Genomic DNA, 5,716 nt, shown 5'->3' with positions numbered 1-5,716 from the left:
CTTATTGGAGGCGGGTGAAATAGAGAAAAGATAAACACTTTTTTTTAATGGATACGTAGATAAGCAGGATCAATTATGACAGCACGAGGACATATACAACAACTAGCAGAGAGACCCGATGTTGCCCAGAACTGAATGATGGTTAACGAATGCTTCAGACTCTCATAATTCATTTGCATCGAAATCGGTTAAAACGTCCATTTTTAGTCTGGTGCAGGCGACTCTATAAATCATTCCGTCGTTCGGTCGGTCGGTCGGTCGGTCGGTCTGTCGTTCTGTCGGTCTGTCCGTAACACTTTTGTACTTGGTCTTTTTGGTTAAGATGAAAGGTCTGTTGTTAATAGATGCTGTTCTTAGTTTTTTAAAAGTTTTTCTTGGCCTTTGGGTCGGGATTAAAGTGTAGTATCTGTTCCGGCAGATGCTGCAAGTAAAAACCATTGCCCTTGTGGCAATCTTCCGGTCCATGTAGGGGCAACCCTACTTGGGCCAGCTGGCAAATCACTATCCAGCTCCCATTTCCCACCTTTCGGGAGCTGGTCCTCTTTTCCCTTCCTCTCCCCTTCTCCCTCCACATTAAAAAAACAGCCTTGTGCCTAATTTGCTCAGGTGGGGGAGCAAATAAATACTGACCCCACATTTAAGACCTTTGTCAATGTAGGGGCAACCTTTCATACCAATTGTCACTATCTAGCTCCCCTACTCCCCGGGGAGTTGGTCCCCATTTCCCCTTCACTCCTCACATTAAAAATCGGCCTTGTGCCTTATTTGCTCGGTGGGGGAGCAAATAAATACTGACCCCACATATAAGACCTTGGGCAATGTAGGGGCAACCCTTCATACCAATTGTCACTATCCAGCTCCCCTACTCCCCGGTGAGTTGGTCCCCATTTCCCCTTCACTCCTCACATTAAAAATCGGCCTTGTGCCTAATTTGCTCGGTGGGAGAGCAAATAAATACCCTTTTCTTGGCCCTTTGGCCAAGATCAAAGTGTAGTATCTGTTCTTATTACATGCCGTACTTATTGTGATATAAAGTAGGGGGTCACTTTTCTGTATTAATTTAATGTTAAATGATCACCCACTTTACAACCAGTCAGTCTCAAAGCCATTCAAGTCATTCTCCAGATCATTCAAGTTTTTTTTTAAGGATTCCAGGTTTTTTAAGCATTCAAGTCATTCGTGTTTACGTAGATGTCATTTTAAAATTAATTTTTGTTTGCGATACTTCGGAGCGAATTCAGTTATTTATTCATAAAATCCATACCAGAATAGTCCGCAGTGACCCAGGACGTAGGGGATAACGTACTCGGCTGTAAGTTACACTCTTCTAAAGGCTGAAGTTTCGATCCTCATGACATGTGACATTTAAAATCCATCTGCAATATACTTAGGACGTCTACCCAGTCATGGCTGGAAGAATGAGAGTATGCTATTCTCGGGGAATTTATAAAGGGCTCCATCCGAAATTTTGTACAGACTCCCGAGTTCAACTATTATATCCATAAAAGTGAGAATGTGTGTGTGTGTGAGGACAATTCTCAACCTATATACTCAAAGAATTTTTTATTTACAGACTTGAAATTTGGTATATAGAGTATTTAGACATTTGGAAAACATTTTAATCAATTTTCTTCCCGGAAAAAAAAGCTGCTTAAGTGATCGAAGTTAAAAACATTGGTACTTGGGGGGTGGGCATCGGAATTTAATCTGTTTCACGAATGCGCATGCATAAATGACATGATAGATTCCTTATGTTAAGAATAAGTAGGTTAAAAACAATTTTAACAACGTGTGAAGCATGCCTAATGGTTATCGTACTTGGCTCACTATCCTTAGGTTTTGGTTTCGATCTCAGCTCGAGTATTTTTTTTTACTTCCAGAAGTTTACTGTTTAGAATTAAAGAAAAACACAAAAATAAAAACAGAATTCTCGCACGCACATATCTCAGTATCTGCATAAATTAAAATATAATATTCATGCGTATTTTGCGGGTGGCCTGCTAGTATATATATATATATATATATATATATATATATATATATATATATATATATATATATATATAGTAGTAAGTTATAAAAATATATATGGCAATTAAGCTACACAGAATATTCTGCGTTTCATCCACGCTAGGATTCGTTAGGCTTATGCCTAACGAATCCGAGCGTGAATGAAACGCGGAATATTCTGTGTAGCTTAATTGCCATGCCTAACGAATCCTAGCGTGGGTGAAACGCAGAATATTCTGTGTAGCTTAATTGGCGTATATATTTTTATAACTTATAACCTAGCTCTATATATGTATTGAGCACTGTTGAAGTAAATACTTTATGTTTACGCATAAATTATACTTTCGTATATTTATTTATGTGATTAAATGAAGTAGTCATATATATATATATATATATATATATATATATATATATATATATATTACATAGAAAAATGGGAGCATGAAAAGTAATATGGTTTAGATAAAGCATAGAAAAGTAAAAGACTAGTTGTTAAAACTGGAAAAGAAAAGACAAGATATTATATAAAAATATATAATAAATTTATAACTTAAAACATTGCCGTATTAATAGTTACTTAAAAAAAATAACATTATATAATCAATTCTTAATTAATACTGCAATATTTTGAGTTATAAATTTCTTATATATTTTACTAGAATATCTTGTCTTTTCTTTTCCAGTTTTAACAACTAGCCCTTTTACTTTTCTATGCTTAATCTTAACCATATTACTTTTCATGCTCGCATTTTTCTATGTAATCCATGATTTTTCCAGACTTTGTTTTGAAATAATATTTTATTTTTGGTGTTCAATAGCATACGCCTTGTCAACAATCCATAAATAATTATTGCCAATATCTTAAATTGACTAAATAAAAAAATCAAATAAAAGACGTAATTAAGTAAATAAACAGAAAGGGACAAAAAAGAGAGAAACATAATTAATTGGTGACGTCGTAAGCGAAATATTATCAGCCCTAGCAAGGCAAAGAGCATCACTTTTAACTCTCTATATATAACCGAAATAAGATGGCATGCGAGCGACATCCCTGCTATGATTTATGAAGGTGTCGGCGACGAAAAACTTGCTATTGTAGCCAACAACAAATCAGAAGATATTGTCTCTAAAACATCAATGTTGAAAACGTTGCTATGGTACAAGCAGCCAATCAGAAGAAACCGTCTCTTATGTTCCTTACTAATTCTGGGGACTTTTGAACACCATTAATTTTATTATAACTTTTGTTCTAATGAACGAAAATTGAACATTTTTATATCAAAATATAGCTGAGAAGGTGACCTATGAATTGTAAAAGTTGTTTGAAAATTGGTCGCAAAATGAGCGGATGTTAAAGCCTTAAAGCAGTTCTAAACGAGGAAAACTAACATTTAACCATATAGTCAAACACGATATTTAATTACTTTACTGTAAGTAGATATGTATTTATTTCAACAGTTTAAATCCTTTTAAATAATTATTTTCGTATATTTTTCTTGTTTTTTTTTTTTCAAATCTTTTGCTAGTCTTTAAGAAACAGGAGAGAAAGAAAAAGAAATAATAAAGGGAAAAAACGAAAAATTAAGAAAGAACGAATGAAAGAAAGGAAAAGGAAAGAAAAAGGAAATATATAGAAATTACAAAGAAAGAAATAGACAAAAAGAAAGAAAGAGGGAATAAAGAGGAAGAAATGAAGAAAAAAAATGAAAAGAAAGAGAGAAAAACGAATATAAGGAATACAGAAAAAAGAAATAAAAGAAGAAAAAAATAGGAGATAAAAAAACTATTTATTTCAATGAAATAGAAAAAAAGAAAGCATAAAAGCTTGGAAGAGAGAAAGCAAAATAAATCTAGAAATAAAAAAGAAATAAAAAATAATAAAGGTGAAAGAAAAAGAAAAATAAGAAAGAAGAAAACCGGGAGAATGAGAAAAACGGTTCTATAATATTCTGTTTGTTTCTTTCTTTCTTAGTCTGTACGTTACGTTTTGAAAATTACCAAATACAATTTCCGAAGGAAAAACTGTTTCAAAATTGGCCAAATTCGTAAAGTTTTATTTTAAAAAATGTCAGTCTGGCAATCCTGGACGAGAATAAAAGAGTTATCTCTCTTTGATGTAGCCTCGTTTTCAATAATAATAATAATAATAATAATAATAATAATAAAAATCCTGTCAAATCGTGGGCTTTGCTGTTCCAGCTGACCACAGGGTGAATATCAAAGAAAAGGAGAAATGGAGCAAATACACCGAGCTAGCCAGAGAGCTGAAACGGATTGAAAGATGAAGAAAATCAAAATAATACCCATAATAGTAGGAGAACTAGGAACAATCCTGTAAAAAAAACTTTGAAAAAAGAATGGGAGAAATTGGAATCAAAGGAATTACTAGAAAAATACAAAAAACAACAATCATGAAAACAGCTGAAATATTAGGAAAAACCTTTGAATGTGGAAACTAACAGACAGGAGCAACAAGCGCGGGCCAGACAAACTGCTGCAAAGCCAAAACCTGATGGAACCAAGAACACTGAAACTGCATATATATATATAAGTTATCTAACCCAGCCCTACCCTTATTCCCCCAATGCAACATCACTGACACCCCCCAGAAAAAAAAATAGCGAGACAAAATAACAAAGTAGGGTCAAAGAGAAAGGAAAGACCGATGAACTGATCAGACCTCAGCCCAATATGTGCAAAGAGAACTAGGACCTTGGTGAGGCTTTTTTACCACACAAATTCCAGCAAAGACCAATAGCTTTTGCCCACGAGAAATCAATAGCAAGCAGCTGTTGCGATAATGCAAATTTTATTGCAAATGTTATCGAAAGAGGTGAAGAGTACTGGAAACCTGGTAAGACTTGTTGTCACTCAGTTTCCAGGGTACACCACAGGCTGTTATCAGAGAAAGATCTCTGAAGACCTGTGTGAAAACTCCCTTGTGATCTACTACTACTATTACTACTACTACTACTACTACTACTACTACTACTACTACTACTATTAATAATAATAATAATAATACGACTACTACTACTACTACTACTACTACTACTACTAATAATAATAATAATAATAATAATAATAATAACTAGCAGGACCCGTGGAAATTCCACGGTAGTTAAAATCTTTCAAAACACATCAGTAAGAAATTCCTTATTGTTATATTACAAAAATTAATGTATGGAAGCAAGTAGAACAAACAAAGAACTTTAGTTTAAACTTTTATTGAAGGTCAATGCGATCGTAACTGATGCTGTTGATATTGTCAGGAAGTGCTGGTGATGATTGAGGCGGTGACAGGGACGTCGATCAGCTGCTTGGAGTGAGAATAGTGGTCAGTCAGCAGGTTCTGGGGAGTTAGACTGTGAATTTTAAAAAACTGTGTGACATTGTTGACATCGATTTTGTGAAAGTTCTGATGATCCCAAGTTGTTTAATATTTCAGGACATTTTGGATTACACGTGTGAGTAATGAATAGGTCACAGAAAACTGCCATTGCATCTTGATAAAGCTGTTGTAGATTCCTAGGACTTCCTGTAAATGTAGATGGTAGAATTACTGGTACACGAGAATAACCATCTTCATTCCTTGCTAAATGATCCATTAAGCCAGAATATTGAGCAGCTCTCAATAAACTTTGGTAGCACTATTGTAAGAATCATGCTGAAAGCCATTCTTAATATGAGGAGGGAGGTTAAC

The 5,716-nt window shown here is 34.3% G+C and overlaps 1 pseudogene; it reads left to right on the top strand.

Moving 5' to 3' along the window:
• The first annotated feature begins 956 nt into the window (after nt 1-956).
• Nucleotides 957-1,083, top strand: LOC145256581 (U2 spliceosomal RNA; annotated as a pseudogene).
• Nucleotides 1,084-5,716: the final 4,633 nt, after the last annotated feature.

This window comes from Euprymna scolopes, chromosome 32 (assembly GCF_053919585.1).
Source record: "Euprymna scolopes isolate OS-2025 chromosome 32, ASM5391958v1, whole genome shotgun sequence".
NCBI classification, from domain to species: Eukaryota; Metazoa; Mollusca; class Cephalopoda; order Sepiida; family Sepiolidae; genus Euprymna; species Euprymna scolopes.
This window is presented reverse-complemented; position numbering and strand designations above follow the sequence as displayed.